Source organism: Enhydra lutris, unplaced genomic scaffold, assembly GCF_002288905.1.
Source record: "Enhydra lutris kenyoni isolate GAN:26980312 unplaced genomic scaffold, ASM228890v2 scaffoldscaffold21, whole genome shotgun sequence".
Taxonomy (NCBI): Eukaryota; Metazoa; Chordata; class Mammalia; order Carnivora; family Mustelidae; genus Enhydra; species Enhydra lutris.
The window spans coordinates 9,118,948-9,135,055 of NW_019154105.1; the positions used below are offsets into that span (position 1 = coordinate 9,118,948).

The 16,108-nt window shown below is 37.0% G+C and overlaps 1 pseudogene; it reads left to right on the forward strand.

The window, feature by feature from the left end:
* Positions 1–900: 900 nt before the first annotated feature.
* Positions 901–1,517, forward strand: LOC111148906 (annotated as a pseudogene).
* Positions 1,518–16,108: the final 14,591 nt, after the last annotated feature.

The following is a 16,108-nucleotide window of genomic DNA, read 5'->3' on the forward strand; positions in this document are numbered from 1 at the left end:
GTGTTCAATAATATTTGTTGAATGGATGAGGAAATAAATGAACAAATAAATGAAGAAACAGTCTCCCGTAGCATATTTTCTCTTTCTCTGTCACATGTCAGTTCCTCCATTAAGTCAATGATATTCACTGTAACATTTTTGCAAGCCTACAAAGTATCAAAGTATGCAACACTGTATAGGTGAGAAGACTGTGCAAGGTGTGGAGAAGGCTGTGCAAGGTGCGGAGAAGTCATCCCGTTGGTTTCCTAGAATGCAAGTTCATTTTCAGACCAAAGCGTCTGCATGCTAGGTTGTCTCCCACCATGATGGTTGCCCCCTGCTTTCTATTTATAGAAATCCTCCTCCTCTTCAGAACATAACTCAGAACATTCTCTCCCTAGTCTCATTTTTTTCACTCTCTTCTGACAATATCTATTACTTTTTTAGTTCTTAGTCATATCTTTTATATTTTTATGGTTTTATTAAATGTTAATTATTTTATGAGAATAAGGATTTTCTCAATTCATTGTATTCTCGACAAAATCTCAGTTTAGTATTAGACACTTAATAGATAGTTGTTAAACCCATGAATTAAATCAAATGAGTAAAAATCGCCAAGTTAATATATTGTGGAAAACACTAAGGAAGGTTATTGAATATCCATCTCTAGCAGACTGAAGGTTCATGTAAGTAATCACATGCACTATTGGCATGCCGTAGGTGCTCCACAATTATTTGTTGCGTGAATGAATGAACAGTTTCCAGTCTAGTGTCCACCAACTCCTTGATATCCATGAAAGCATAATAAAAGTTCATGAGCTTATTGTCAATATTGCAAGTAATAGCAATAGAAAGTTTATGTTTATTCGTGGTAAGGAGACAAATGCAAAAATCTCATGTTACAAAGAGTACGGCGTAAACATGGGGAAGCAAAAGAAAGCAAGGAAGTATGTGACTATTGAAGTGAATGCTTAGTCTCCAAGATCAGAGGCTTAAAGAAAAGGATAGATTAAAACCTTAAAAAAAAAAAAAAGAAAGAAAAGAAAGATCCCAGTGCCTTCAAGGAAATAGAAGTCCCCCAACATTCTTACTGGTTATTATTCCAATATAACACACAGCTGGGCCCACCTTACCACATCCTGGTTGATACCAACTTTATCAACTTTTCCATAAAGTCAAACTTGATTTAGTACAGTCAATGATGGACTGTCTTTATGCCAAGTGTAAATCCCTTGTATAACTGACTGTGTAATGGCTGAAGTTGAGAAACTGGGGCAGAAGTATCGAGTGGCTCTAAGGATTGCCAAGGATCCAAGATTTGAATGAATACTGTGCACACACAAGGGAATCTATACAGATGACTGCTTAGTACAGAGAATAACTCAGCAAGTGTTATACTGTGTTATATGGTGGCCACAGTTGACCAGGACCTTGAACGAAGGATCTGGTCGATCCCTGGAGTTCCCATCATGTACATTTCTAACCATAGGTACAACATTGAGCGGATGCCAGATGATTATGGAGCCTCTCTGTTCTAATTCTTTTTTTATTTCTTTTCAGTGTATCAGAATTCATTGTTTATGCACCACACCCAGTGCTCCATGCAATACGTGCCCTCCACAATACCCACCACAAGGCTCACCCAACTTCCCACCCCCCGCCCCTTCAAAACCCTCAGTTTGTTTCTCAGAGTCCACAGTCTCTCATGGTCCATCTCCCCCTCCAATTTTCCCCAACTCCCTTCTTCTCTCCATCTCCCCATGTCCTCCGTGTTATTCCTTATGCTCCACAAATAAGTGAAACCATATGATAATTGTCTCCTTTCTAATTCTTAAAAGATAGAGTTCCTCTGCCTTCCTTTACCAAGTTTTTCTGTTGCCAGTTCACATTAGCAACATGCTATAGCATGAATTATTCTTCTTCCCTTTTTCCTGTGTTATGAACTGAGTATGATTAAATATACTCACTTTTTTATGTTGTTTTGAAATTGATATTTTGTATCATTTTAAATATTGCTGCACCTTTTTATAAATAAGATGATTGCTCATAAAAAAAAATCACAAGTTAATTTACATTAGGTTAAAACTGTATGAACACTGTGGTGCTTGGGTGGTTCAGTTGGTTATAAGCTCTTGATCTCAGCATTGTGAATTCAAGCCCCATGTTGGGCTCCATGCCCAGAATTTACTTAAACAAGCAAGCAAACAAACTGTATCGACTCTGCTAAAGCACTGCTAAATACATCAGAAGGAAAGTGACAGCCATTTATTCCACATTTACAAAGTGCCTAAGATGTGCCAGTCCCTATCCTCAGCAAAGAACGACTTTAGGAGGGCAGCACCGTTGTTATCTCTATTTTGCAAATGAGGAAACTGAAGTTAAAGTAAAGAAACTGAGATTAAGGAGCTTGCCCAAGGTCAAAAGTTAGTGAGCAACAAAGCAAGGATTATGAACTCCTGCATTCTTCCTTCAGGAGAGTATAGATCTAATCTATGTATAGATTTAATCTAGGTATAGATCTAATCCATGATGTCTTTCAAAAACTAGAGCAGTTATTCTCTACTGATAGTCCCTAAAAACTGTCATTCTTCTCACAAAGCTACATTCCTTGGATTCCTTGGCACTGGCAGCCAAAATGTGTTTTCCTTTGGTCTGAGCAGTAAAAATCTGGTATGAGGATCTATCCTTTTTGTTTTATGCTTTATTCCTCACTCCCCTAAAATAAAGTTTCCAAGTGTCACACAGGCCTTGCTTTTTATAATCCCAGTGACTAGAGCAGCAAGATAGATAGTTGGTAGAGGTAACCATGTAAGCCAGAGAGGAAGAGAGGCACCAGCTACCATGCTGGTCACCCAGCACTAAAATACCCATGAGTATTTCAAATTTCAGGTAATCTGACAAAACGTTAAAGCTGGATTCCACTATTTCATATTATTTTATTCTACTCTTTTTAAAACAGTCATACAAAGCTTAATTTCAAAAATATCTTAACCAATATTCTCTTTAGTTATTGCTTTCCCACTTCTAGAAGACACGAAGAAAGAACACTCTTTCATAACTCCAAAAGCAAAGTCCTCTAACCCACACAAAGACCTGGTCCTCTAGGAGATTAGGTTTGAGTTTGTTTTCAGTTTAACTGTACTGACGATTGCCTTTCAAGCTGAGTAGGTTAGATGAGACATCTGTGGAATTTGTTTGAAGACAGATGGGTGCTCAGATACGAAAATGCTGGATTAAGCAGAGGCAGAGTGGACTGGAATGATAAATACAAAGTTAAGCCACAGCAAAGGCAGCCACCACAAAAAAAAACAAGGTACTCATGGTAATGAGTATCCTTTTCATAATTATCTTGAAGTGTTATGGATGAGATGTACTGGCACTTCATAGAACTGCTACTGCATATTCTTTGCTCTCTTTCTCATTTTTATTCAGATCGTTTGAATGAATATCTGGTGTCTATTACATTTCTCATAGATTTCTAGTCTCTATGATAGATAGTGTATGAGGCATTATCATACCTTCATAAAGAGCAGTTATTTCACTCTCTGTGCCTTGATTTTCTCTCTTCCATATTGGGGATAATGTTAATTCATGGATTTCCTATGAGGATTCAGTTAGTTAAAGCATGTCAAGTGTACACAGTGCCTAGCACATATCGGCACTCAATGAATTTTAGCTAGCATTCTTATTATTGCCATGAGAAAAAATAAGCTAAGTCTCTTACTAAAGAGTGTTCAAATGAAATTGTACATACAAGCATACAGACGAGAGTACGTTAACTAAGAAGACAAAACAGCATGCTTCTGACCACAGTCTGGCTGTTAGAGACACTGCAATTGTCCACATAGCAAGGGCTGGAGAGATACTGGTAAGCTGAAGGTCATAAAATCAGGTACTGAGAAAGAATTTGACCAGGGAAGAGCTACAGCTTTACAAAAGGGTATCACACAAGGCCTGCCTGAGGAGGTGACATTTCAGTTGAGTCTAAATGATGAAAAAGATACAGGCATGGTGAGATTGGGGCAGGAGGCAAGGGATGTTCAAAGGAAAAAAATACAGTAAGAGAGAAGATTCTAGAGGGGCTGGAAAGGAGGCTGGCATGGCTGTAGTGCAGTGACAAAGAGAAGAGTAGGAGATGAGGTCCAGAAGGAAGCAGAATGTGGGCTCTCTAGACCACAGTAAAGAGGCTGAACTTAATTTTGGCTGTTACACGAAGTCATAGGTCAATCTCTAAGCAACAGAATGGTGAGATCTGATTTAAGCTTTAGAGAGACCTCTGTCTAGATGTCCTGGAATGCAGTGGGCAAGCGTGGTTGTGGGGAAACCAGCATGCCGTGGCACTAACCCAGGTGAGAGATGGTGGTGGTTTAGACAAGGATTCTAGCAGAGGAAATGGGGATCAGTGGGCAGATCCTGAATGTATTTTAGGAGTAGAACTGTCAGCTCCTACTGACAAATTGGATGTCAGGTGGGAGGCAAAAGTAGCACTTGGTAATGAATCTTAGATTTTGACCTAAACAAATGAAAGAATGCTGGAGACATTTACGGAGATGGAAAAGGCTTAGGGGAGGGATGAAGACAGGAAGGCAGTAGAAGATACACCAGGTTTAAGGAAGGTAATTGATAGTGCCATTTGGCCCTGTTAAGTTTGAAATACCTGTCAGATATCCTGGTAGAAATATCATTGTTCAATACGTGAATCTGGAACTCAAGGTAGAAGTCCTGGCTATAGGTGAAAATTTGAAAAAATAATACAGAGATGTGTCCAAAGGCATGGATTTAAGTGAGATTATCTGCTCACCCAGGAGGACAGTGTGAACAAAGAAGAGATGGGTGCTAAGGACAGAAACCTCAGTACTATAAGATGTAGAAGTCTGAGGGTGGAGGAGGAAGCCTCATTAATGGCTATAGAGCAAGGGGAGAACTCAAGAGTGTCTATGATGTAGCAGTCTGGGAAAGAAGACCCAAACATTTATGCAGTTGCTGGTAACTGTCAGTTAGGACAACTATTGTTACTTTATTAGTACCTTGAAGGCAGCAGAGGTCTTGAGTCTCTACTTCTCTTATTTCTGCATCAACAGCACTACAGAGCTAAATATATGGTGAAAATATGGTGAGAACTCACTAAGTAATTGTTGATTGATTACACATATATGTGACATGATCAAAACCAAGTTTACCTTGTTAGGAAAGATAATAAATTTCTATTTTTACTTATCTGTAGCTCCACTGAATTGCAAATGGATATCTCTGTATAATCTCATCTGGTTATTTTCATGAACAACTATTAATTATTGATTAGTCACATCACACTCTCTGATAGAGGAAGCAATTGGTATCTTGACCCCAAGATTTAAATAGTCTTATGCAAAAATGAGATTGATTTATAGTTATGCTTGATTTGGACAAATAGTTAATTCAAAAATTTTTCTTGAGAATATACACTGTATTAAAATCAATTTGGGGCCTTTTTGAAAGGCACAAAAATATAAATATGCACAATTTCTCACAACAATTTTACAAATTAAAAAACAATATGGGCCAAAAAAAATCTATGATACAAAACAGTCTATGATTGCTAAATAGAGATGCAAGTAATAGCACTTTCACTCATTCATGGTGCCTTAAAATTTTAATATATAGAAGTATTCAACCCCTTAAGCTTTAGAATCACATCTGAATCTTTTCCTAAATCCTTTTGCATACAATAAAGTATCCTGAAGAAATCCTTCAATGTATTAAACAATAAATTCATTTAAAGAGTTTTGAACTATACTGTCAGACCATCCATTGCATTGAGGGTCAATGACCTGATGTTTACACTTTAATCCTTTACCACAGATAATTTGCAAAACTCAGGCGGACAGCAAATACTTTACAACTCTAATCAACAGAGAGTGAACTATGTTCATTGAAAAGTATACTCTGGGCAAATGAATTACAGAAAGTCCACACGAAAGAATGACCTTCAGGGAGTAGCCTAGCTTTGGGGAGAAAGAGAAATGCTGAGTTCAGTATTTGTATTATCAGTCGGGGAGATCTTATGGGCAGAGATTCAACAATTGAGTCCCAACATTCTATAATGTGGGTGACAGCTAACAGCTCTGAAAATCACAAGTGGTAAACACAATAAAACAATCACTAACTTAAATATGACAACGACCTAATGTTCAGAAACACTAAGAAAGATTTGTTATGTCTCAAACGTTTTGCTAAGCCCATTTTAAACATCAGTGGAAAGACATTTTGCAAGAGACAATGTGGTAAGTAAAACTATGGATTCTAACACTAGATTTCTCTGCCTGGGAAGACCACTCTACCTCTTCCAATGTGAAAAAAATTTTTTTTTAAATATTGCAAAGGGTGGCCATAGTACACCCAAATTAGAGAAGCAATTCCAGACACATTAAACTTAGCTTATAGAAATTCTTTCTCCCTCTAATCTGCTGTCAAAAACCCAGGGTGTGTTACAAGTAGACCACGTAGATCTTACTTTTCCACTTCTATATTCAGCTAGGAAAGTTACTAAGCACAGTGACTGTCTGGATATGATCCTGCCTCTGCCACTCGGTAGCTTTTGACATTGCACAAGTTACTTAACTTCTGTGTGCCTCAGTCTCCTCAACTATAAGTTGGGGATATGCATTAATTTGAAAGGATTCAGTGATGTAATACATGTGAAGTGCCTAGAAAGTATCAGGCACATACCATGTAACCTAAATAAACTCCTTTATTATTTTATCTATTATTATTGTTACACGTTGTTACACAAGTACATGTGGATGTGGATATGTTTGTGTCTAAAAAAATCCAAGCAAACTAATGAGAACGAAGAGTCCAAGATGTTTAGCAAGCAGAATAAACTTTAGGTGGCAAGGGGGAGAAAGAGGAGAAAAGACACAGGTCCACTCACATATATCCTGTTCTTCATTACAGGTATGGGCAGAGTAACTCTAGAATATACTTGTCAAGGCTAACCTACACACTTCTTGTAAAGAACCTTTACATCTTCCATTTAAAAAATCTTAGAATGAATAACCCTAAAATTTATATGGAACCAGAAAAGACCTCGTATAGCCAAAGGAATATTGAAAAAGAAAGCCAAAGTTGGTGGCATCATAATTCCAGACTTCAAGCTCTATTACAAAGCTGTTATCATCAAGACAGCATGGTACTGGCACAAAAACAGACGCATAGATCAATGGAACAGAATAGAGAGCCCAGAAATAGACCCTCAACTCTATGGTCAACTAATCTTCGACAAAGCAGGAAAGAATGTCCAATGGAAAAAAGACAGCCTCTTCAACAAATGGTGTTGGGAAAATTGGACAGCCACATGCAGAAAAATGAAATTGGATCATTTCCTTACACCACACACGAAAATAGACTCAAAATGGATGAAGGACCTCAATGTGAGACAGGAATCCATCAAAATCCTTGAGGAGAACACAGGCAGCAACCTCTTCGACCTCAGCCGCAGCAACATCTTCCTAGGAACATCGCCAAAGGCAAGGGAAGCAAGGGCAAAAATGAACTATTGGGATTTCATCAAGATCAAAAGCTTTTGCACAGCAAAGGAAACAGTTAACAAAACCAAAAGACAACTGACAGAATGGGAGAAGATATTTGCAAATGACATATCAGATAAAGGGCTAGTGTCCAAAATCTATAAAGAACTTCGCAAACTCAACACCCAAAGAACAAAGAATCCAATCAAGAAATGGGCAGAAGACATGAACAGACATTTTGGCAAAGAAGACATCCAGATGGCCAACAGACACATGAAAAAGTGCTCCATATCACTCGGCATCAGGGAAATACAAATCAAAACCACAATGTGATATCACCTCACACCAGTCAGAATGGCTAAAATTAACAAGTCAGGAAATGACAGATGCTGGTGAGGATGCAGAGAAAGGGGAACCCTCCTACACTGTTGGTGGGAATGCAAGCTGGTGCAACCACTCTGGAAAACAGCATGGAGGTTCCTCAAAATGTTGAAAATAGAACTACCCTATGACCCAGCAATTGCACTGCTGGGTATTTACCCTAAAGATACAAACGTAGTGATCCGAAGGGGCACGTGCACCCGAATGTTTATAGAAGCAATGTCTACAATAGCCAAACTATGGAAAGAACCTAGATGTCCATCAACAGACGAATGGATAAAGAAGATGTGGTATATATACACAATGGAATACTATGCAGCCATCAAAAGAAATGAAATCTTGCCATTTGCAATGACGTGGATGGAACTAGAGGGTATCATGCTTAGTGAAATAAGTCAATCAGAGAAAGACAACTATCATATGATCTCCCTGATATGAGGGAGAGGAGATGCAACATGGGGGATTAAGGGGGTAGGAGAAGAGTAAATGAAACAAGATGGGATTGGGAGGGAGACAAACCATAAGTGACTCTCAATCTCACAAAACAAACTGAGGGTTGATGGGGGAGGGGGGTTGGGAGGGGAGGGGTGGGGTTATGGACATTGGGGAAGGTATGTGCTATGGTGAGTGTTGTGAAGTGTGTAAACCTGGCGATTCACAGACCTGTACCCCTGGGGATAAAAATATATTATATGTTTATAAAAAATAAAATTTAAAAAAAAAATCTTAGAATGATATAATTAAAAGCAACCAGATAAACAAACAAAAAGCCAGATTCTTAAATATAGAGAATTGGTGGTTATAGAGGGGAGCTGGGTGGTGGGATGAGCAAAATAGATAAAGGGGATTAAGAGGTACAAACTTCCAAATATAAAAAATAAGTCACGGAGATGAAAAAGGACAGCATAGGGAATATAGTAAAAAATCTAATAATGTTGCATGATGAGTACACTTATCATGGTGAACATTGAGTAAGGTATAGAATTGTTGAGTTAGTATGTTGTACACCTGAAACTTATATAACACTCTATGTCAACCATATTTCAGTGTAAAGAAGCAGCCAAAATTAATCTGGAATTCCTAAGGGGGTGGGGAATTTTTTAAAAAAAACACCAAAAAATCTTTTTTTTTAATTTTATTTCATTTTGTTTTGTTTTGTTTTGTTTTCTACATACATGCTAAGTGCCTAGAATAGTGCCAGACACCCAGCAGAATCCTGATATGAGTGTTAAAACAGTTCTGACTGCCACTACCAGGCTGTGACCTTGGAGTGAATTACTTCTCTGACTCAACCTTATAGCAACAAATGCGAGGGATAATAGTTACTGTGTATTATTCATAAGTTTCCTCTGGTGTTCAGCATTATTTAATTTTTTTTTAAATAAATTGAGGCTCATTGTTAGAGAGTCCTACTTTATCATTCTCCCACTCGTCACAGGAGAGATCATTTCTCTAACCTTCTGTCCTCATGTGACAGTAAAGAAAGACTCAGGATCCCCGTATTTTGTATGGAGATTCCCAAAATCTTTGCAGTTGACACTACAATCACCGGGTATTTACCAAACAGAAATAGAAATTGAAACTGAAGATGACCTCTTCCCCCACAAAATAAAATACCGGTACCTATGCAGTGGAATAACATTTGATCTGGTAAATTTTCTTCCTTTCTCCAAAAAATGTTGATTTTCCTTTTTTTCTTTTGTGTGGTCATACATAGGCTAATCTGTTCTGAATGCTTTGGAAGAAGGATATTAAAGGATGAAAAGCATGGACAGAATTCCTTTTGATTCTGGCTTTTAAAAGTTAAGCTTTAAAAAAAAAACTTAAGCTTTTAGAGTTGCTGAGCATATTCTTGAAGTAGACAAAATGCTGGGGAGAAATACTTGAGGAGAAGCAAAAGCCATGAGAAGACACTAAAAATAAACTCTTGGGGAGAGAAGACGTGGAGGGAAGTGCAAGAATATGGTCCCTGGAGGTTGGAATGAAAGACTTACCTGAGAGATGCTCTTTTTCTTGAAGAGCAGAGGAAAGGTAAAGAAAAAATCTTGAATATTATTTATTTTCACAAAATTATATCATTTATAAATAGTAGAAAAAACAAATCTATTTAAGTGATTTTTTTCATTGTAGGTGGCATCTTGGTTCTTACAAGTATGCATTTGTGAGAGCCTTGGGCTTTGCTAAAAATTGGTGCTTGAGAAAGAGAGGGGGGCCCTGTGTTCTACCCCGGGCAGGGCTTTAGGAGGCTACAAGAACCTAAAGAAATAACTGTGTGGTGTGCCTTCATCAACTTTAAACTGATGAAGATGAAACTTTCTCCACTTCAGCAGGTTTGAAATTGAAATGAATTTGACCTACAAAAAATTAAGGAAAGTTACATTCTAACACAGCTACTTTATTTACAAAGCACACACATACACACACACACACACACACTTATTTAAGTAAGTTAAAACTAATTGTACTTTGAAAATTGATCTATGTCACCCCCAACACATACTTGTTGAATAAAGTTAAGAGCAAATATTTTCAACGTGAAGTTTTTAACATGTTTTCATAAAATCTAGTGTGTAAGTAAATTTTATAGCTATGTGAGATTAACTACCAGAGTTCTGTAATTTGCTAAACCTGTGGGAAATTGGAAATGTTAATATCATTTATTTGAAAAATTCAGAGAAATAACTGCTCAACTTGTCTTTTGAACTACACATATTTCATGAAGTTAAAATGAAATGAAAACTGATCATCTCATATCCCACTTGATTTATGTTATTCTTCCATTTTAATATGATATCAGTTATAGATTTAATTTAATAATTAAATAATAATTTACTTTAATAGTAGCTTTTGAGAGGAGGGAAAGAAGAGAAAAGGAAAGCACTAAAAAACACAAATTCAAAAAAATAAAATTAAAAACACAAATCAATTGATACCTCCAAATTTTAGAAACGTTACAACAATAAAACAAATGCACTTCTTAGATTAGGGAACTATGGTATTTTAAAGGCCATCTTTTGAAGTTAGTATTTTACTTGCATCCAGAAGGATTATTTGTACTGTTCAGTTGAGTGCAGAGAATATAAATCTAAACGACCCTGTTCCTTAAAAATCAATAGACTTAACTTTCCTCAGGGAAAAATCTAGCAAAACAGGAAGCTTCAGTGCTTCAAGTAACAAATCCTTTTGAACCTATCCATTGCCGTCAGAGTTGTTCAACTGATTCTAATACCTAAGAGATCACACATACCCTCTCATAAACTCTAACAACTTTGAGTATATATAAAATTCATAGATCTTTGTAGTGTCTGATATTCTGGTCTCAAGTTCAAAAATATTTGAAAGATTTTATTTATTCACTTGAGGGAGAGTGAGAGGGAGAATGCTAGCAGGAAGGAGAAGAGGAGGAGGAAGAGGAGGAGAGAGAGGGGATCTGAAGCAGAGTCTGCACCCAGTGTCTCTGGGGGGACCCCAAACCAAGAGCCAGAGGCTTAACCAATTGAATCACCCAGGAGCCCCACAATTTTTTTTAAAATTTTAGAAAGAATAAATTGCAGCAAACCTTGTGTTTATAAGCACACCCCATAAAAAACTTGCTATGCCAACAGAGAAACTATAGAGCTAATGAATTCAGGACATTTTGACGATTTAATTCAGTTTGATTCACATTAACACAAAAGATTCTGGGTGCTATGAAAAAGTAAACGAAGAGATGTGTGATGCCACTCACATAATTAGAGAATCAGGCAACAGAAAGAGTGTATCAGACCCCATTCATCAGATCTAGTCACAAGGACCATTCCATATTAAATATCCTTTTAAAGACTGAAATATATTAGAGAATGCACAGTAGATCTTAATTCCTTCCCCATCTCTGAATTTACTAATACCACACTAATGAGTCACTGCACAGACCCATGAAAACTGGAAACCTACAAAGCAAAACTGAAGTGTATGTGGAGCTGGCTAGACCTTCTCCGTGATTGATTGGCATATAGTAAATGCACAACAAGTCCTTGCTCAATAACAAGAAAGTGAGTGATTCATTCCGCATACCAACATCATTAATTAAAATGTATGCCTTGCGGCGATGATAAACTTGTATGGACAAAGGTCCTTTGGAGTTGTCTGAAAATAGTTAAAACTGTGAATCTTAAATCTACAATTTCTAGAGATCTACCATCTCAGATACATATGGAACTCCAGAGAATGGCATAAAAGTAAGATTGAGGGGATTGGGAGGGAGACAAACTATAAGTGACTCTTAATCTCACAAAACAAACTGAGGGTTGATAGGGGGAGAGGGGTTGGGAGGGGGGGTGGGGTTATGGACATTGGGGAGGGTATGTGCATGGTGAGTGCTGTGAAGTGTGTAAACCTGGCGATTCACAGACCTGTACCCCTGGGGATAAAAATATATTATATGTTTATAAAAAATAAAATTAAAAAAAAAGTAAGATTGAGGGTCAAGAGACTCAACTGACTCCAACAAAGGACTAATGGCTATCAAAATTTTAGGGATAAAATACTTTTTGAGAAACACTCCTTATAAATAATAGGTGTCCTTTACTACCACCCACTGTCACTGCCTCTCTCTCTCTCCATGGGTGCTTCAGCCAGGATGGCATGCAATATCTCACATGGTCAGTTGAATCAAACTGAATTTAGTTAATTCACACTTGAGAGTTTTCATGCTGACATGAGCATTGCAATACAGTTACTTTTCCTATTTTACCTAATACAATGAGGGTATTTTTTACTATAGATTTTTCTTGATCTTGCTATAAATTAACGCATTGATAAAGTGAATTCCTTATATGAGACGTCTTAGATTGTTATTGCTCTATCCTCAATGGTCTGTGATTTCCATAATCCACCAATTCCTCTTAGTTTTTTTGTTTGTTTGTTTTTTGTTTTGTTTAGTTTTTTTATCAAAAAGAGTAGAAGTATTTCATTTAGCTGATCTGTTTTCAGCATTTGTAGCTCTACACTGCTCCCTCTAAACAAAGGTTCTGGTCTCAGGGCTCACATAACCCACCAGAAATACCAGAAGGCCAAAGTCAGAGTTGACCTAGGGAAGCACTACAAAGTAGGAGGTTTTAAAATCTGAAATTTTGAAATAGCATATAGAGAAGGTTCTCCTCATACTTAAAATCCAAATGCACAAAAAGAGTTTCTTGAATCAGAGAAGGATGATAAATGAATATCGGGAATCCTGAACTTGGCTTAGGTTTTCTTAGCTCCTTTGTCGCCTTGGGTAAATTGAAGCTCTTAGATTTCAGTTCAACTTTGTAGGTTTTTGTAATCCAGTGGACTGCAAGTCATTTGGATATTTTGTAAGCCCAGCTACATGACTATCAGTAACAAAGCTATATAGGGTTTACCTGCTTAACAGGAGTTTATTTAGTGGTGTTGGACAAGTAATTCACTTTTTTGAGTCACTATTTCCTCATCTATGAAACAATGAGGTGGAGCTGGATGATTCAGAAGGTTCTTTCCACAATTTTGATTCCCCTGAAACTACTAAAAAGTGAAGATTTTTCCTCTCTGTGTCTAAAAGCTAGTAAGTCCCTAAGAGTCAAAACTGGGTAGTGCTGGACCAGGAAAATGAGGTTTTACTCCTAAGAAGAAATAATTAAAAAGCACTTACAACAGACCAGACTCTGTACTAAGCACTTTCCACATATGCATGAATTTAGTCTTGACAACGGAGATGGGTACTATTTTTATGCCCATTTAACAGATGAAGAACTTGAAGTATCAGATTAAGTAGTTTAGCTTATTCAAGGGTGTACACTGGTAACGAGAGGGGCCAGGATGCAAATCCAGGCAGTTTGGCTTCAGGAATCAGTTCTCTCAATCACTCCACTTTGCTGTATGCCTAAGATTTATAGAACCGACAGGTTAATTGGTTAATTAAGATGCACAGAATTCTTCCAGAGTCCCTACATTTTAACCAACATCAAGGGGCAAGGCTGATTTTGTATGGGTTGTCAGAACTCTAGAAGGAAATATCTCAAAACTCCTGATGTTACAAATTTGATGTAACTATTGTTAAAAGTATCATATCCTTGTAAAAATATCATAACCCTGAAATTCCATTCAACATTATAATGATATTTGCTATTATATTTTGAAAATGAAAGTCCCATGAGGAATTCAGCTCTTGGCTGTTCTTCTTATTACAGCATGAATTTCATCTGAATTTCCACCCTGCCTTTTAAAGGCACTCTTAATTATAAAACAACTCTCACTCTTGACTGTAGGCTCCTTGAGAATTAAAACTTTATCTGTCTTGATTCTTACTCTCTCCCTAGTGTGTATGGTACCAGGGACATTTAATAAATACTTGTTAAATGAATGAGCAGATATTCAATAAGTGTTTGTTGAATTAATAATATAAAACATGTAAAATTATTTTTAGACAAGTAAGCAGTTTATTCTGCTCCCTCTTCTTATGACAAAATAACTACATTTAATGGAGATCCATACTACCTCCAGTATTTTATTTATCAGTTCACTCCTTTTGGAACAAATGATTTGATCCCTATTTATGGCAAATCACTACTTGAATTTTCTGAGACAAATTCTGTTCAATATTGTCTTCACTTAAAAGAATAAGTGAATATGACTTAATACATTTTATTTTATTTTATTTTATTTTATTTTATTTTATTTATTTTTTCAGTGTTCCAAGGTTCATTGTTTATGTACCACACCCAGTGCTCCATGCAATATGTGTCCTCCTTAATACCCACCACCAGGCTCACCCATCCCTCCACCTTTCTCCCCTCCAAAACCCTCAGTTTGTTTCTCAGGATCCACAGTCTCTCATGGTTCATCTCCCCTTCCAATTTACCCCAATTCACTTTTCCTTTCCTTCTCCTAATGTCCTCCATGTTATTCCTTATGCTCCACAAATAAGTGAAACCATATGATAATTGACTTTCTCTGCTCACCTTAAAGCTTGCTATTTATACTCACAAATAAAAATGAAATTGTTATATTTTTGGTTCAAAATATGATCCATATAACTTAATTAAATATGTACTAGTCCTCTATTCCAGCACCTTTTAATGATTCTTATAATGCTATATATCAATGCAACATAATTTCTCATATAATTTTAAATATAATTCTTTCAACAATACTGGAGACAATGAGAATAGCCCAGAGAGAAAAAGAAACTTGTTTAAAATGAAAACTCAAATAGGTGGTAGAGCCCAGACAAAACACTAGGTTCTTCAAGTTGGGGTCTAGTAGTTTTCCATTATCCCAGTTTTCATTTAAAATACCTAAAATAGATAATCTATGAAAGAAGAGATTGGGGATAGCCATTTGTATATCTTCATTGGAGAAGTGTCTGTTCATATCTTCTGCCCATTTTTTGATATGATTATCTGTTTTGTGTGTGTTGAGTTTGAGGAGTTCTTTATAGATCCTGGATATCAACCTTTTGTCTGTACTGTCATTTGCAAATATCTTCTCCCATTCCGTGGGTTGCCTCTTTGTTTTCTTGACTGTTTCCTTTGCTGTGCAGAAGGTTTTGATTTTGACGAAGTCCCAAAAGTTTATTTTCGCTTTTGTTTCCTTTGCCTTTGGAGACATATCTTGAAAGAAGTTGCTGTGGCTGATATCAAAGAGGTTACTGCCTATGTTCTCCTCTAGGATTCTGATGGATTCCTGTATCACGTTGAGGTCTTTTATCCATTCTGAGTTTATCTTTGTGTACAGTGTAAGAGAATGGTCGAGTTTCATTCTTCTACATATAGCTGTCCAGTTTTCCCAGCACCATTTATTGAAGAGACTCTTTTTTCCACTGTATATTTTTTCCTGTTTTGTCAAAGATTATTTGGCCATTAGAGTTGAGGGTCAGACACATGAAAAAATGTTCATCATCAGTAGCCATCAGGGAGATTCAAATTAAAATCACATTGAGATATCACCTTACACCAGTTAGAATGGCCAAAATTAGCAAGACAGGAAGCAACATGTGTTGGAGGGGATGTGGAGAAAGGGGAACCCTCTTACACTGTTGGTGGGAATGCAAGTTGGTGCAGCCACTTTGGAGAACAGTGTGGAGATTCCTCAAGAAATTAAAAATAGAGCTTCCCTATGACCCTGCAATTGCACTACTGGGTATTTACCCCAAAGATACAGATGTAGTGAAAAGAAGGGCCATCTGTACCCCAATGTTTATAGCAGCAATGGCCACAGTCGCCAAACTGTGGAAAGAACCAAGA